General features: G+C 36.5%; 1 pseudogene; it reads right to left on the bottom strand.

Annotated features, from left to right (window-relative positions):
* The window catches only part of LOC102817988, a 15661-nt pseudogene that overhangs the window by 4620 nt on the left and 9314 nt on the right, over positions 1–1727 (bottom strand).

Raw genomic sequence — 1727 nt, 5'->3', positions numbered from 1 at the left:
ACCCGATCCGCCATCTTCAAGGAAGATCTGCAGATATAGCTTCCTGATATTTTGCCACATTATCTTCAGATGATGCTTCAGGAGCTTTTGTTTCACTATCTCTTTTTGGTGGCTGCATTGAGCTTTGTGAGATCAAGGGCTCCTCCTGGCCCTCAGATTTGCAATGGCTTCCATTTCCTCTAGAACTTGAGGCTGTACTACTCCATTCATCTGTAAAGTTCAGTTTTATTGTGCTTACAATTGTTCTTTCTGTGCTGTAGTGCAAACTTAAAACAGGTTCACCTGGTTTGGAGCTCAGCTTTTCATTACTGGTTTGGGGCTCAGCTTTTCATTACTGTTATACTATCACTCATAAAGTGACATGGATCCGAGCTATTTGTTAATCACAGAAGAAGGAGAATCAGATTGATGATGTGTATGGTGTCCTGAAGTCTCAACAGATTGCCTTTGCTCACTGTTTGAAAAAGACAGCAAAGACGAAGAATAAAGGTTTTATGCAGAAGATAATGCTGAATGTGCCTGACCTGACATTGGAGAGAATGGTAGAAGGTCGAAGAAACTCTTCAGCTGGAGTATCCACTTCCACTGCAGTTTCACCTACTTCCAAATCAGTACTTGATTTATTAATATTTCCATGTAACTTCAATTAACTAAGTAGGTATAATGTTGGGTGACATATTACAAACTATTAAATATGCCAATACCTATCCCATGGTAACAAATGGGCAATATCATTAGAAGCAGGTACACATGAAAGTAAGACCAACATGCACTTATAAAGCAAGTCAGTCACCCTAATGGAAGCCAGGAAGGAACAGGGAACAGAATGCAGATCAAGGTGATCTCTCTCAAACCTCAAGGTGGTCACTCTCAAACCTCAAATAATATACTTTTATCTTCCTTACACTCAATGCCAACCTGGAAATAATGAGTAGTAGAAAGAGAATGGAGGAGAAGATGAAAGAATTGTTTAAATGAAATGAAAGTCTGGTTGTTTACATTTGATGACTTATTTTTTAATATTGAATATAACCAAAATTCCAAAATAAAATAAATTTTAACTTGGAATAGTTGAATAATTTTAACAAACTGAATTCAGCCTTTGCAAGTGGATCATGAGCAACATTTGAGAAAAATTCTCCAGATGATTCAATTGTGTATTGTTGTTATTAGGTGCCATTGAGTCTGTATCAGCTCATAGCAACTGATCCTGTTAAAACTTCATTATCATTGCTGCAGTTAAGCACATTACTGATAACACTGTGCCAAACAATCTTATTGAGTGTCTTCCTTTTTTTCACTGATTCTCCATTTTACTAATCATGATGTCCTTTGTCAGGGACTGGTTGCACATAATAATATGTCAAAAGTATGAGAGAGGAAATCTAGACATCTTGGCTTCTAAGGAGCATTCTAGCTTCCAACACAGATTTGTTTGCTCTTTTTTTTGGTCTATGGTACTTTTAATATGCACCTCCAATACCATAACACAAATGCATTAATTGTTCTATGGTTTTCATTATTTATTGTCCAACTTTCATTGAAGATTGTGGTCCTTAATTTTCATCAGTAAGTGTTGTTCATCCTCTTTGTTTTCAGCAAGCAAGGTTGCATCATCTCAATATTGTAGGTTGTTAATGAGTCTTCCTCCAATCCAATGACACATTCTTATTTGTATATTGCAGCTTCTCTGCATACATAATGAGTAAGTTGTTGTTAGGTGCCAT

The sequence above is a fragment of the Chrysochloris asiatica genome, unplaced genomic scaffold, assembly GCF_000296735.1.
Source record: "Chrysochloris asiatica unplaced genomic scaffold, ChrAsi1.0 scaffold00371, whole genome shotgun sequence".
Lineage (NCBI taxonomy): Eukaryota > Metazoa > Chordata > Mammalia > Afrosoricida > Chrysochloridae > Chrysochloris > Chrysochloris asiatica.
Note: the sequence above shows the minus strand (reverse complement) of the source record. Positions and strands in the feature narration are given on the sequence as shown.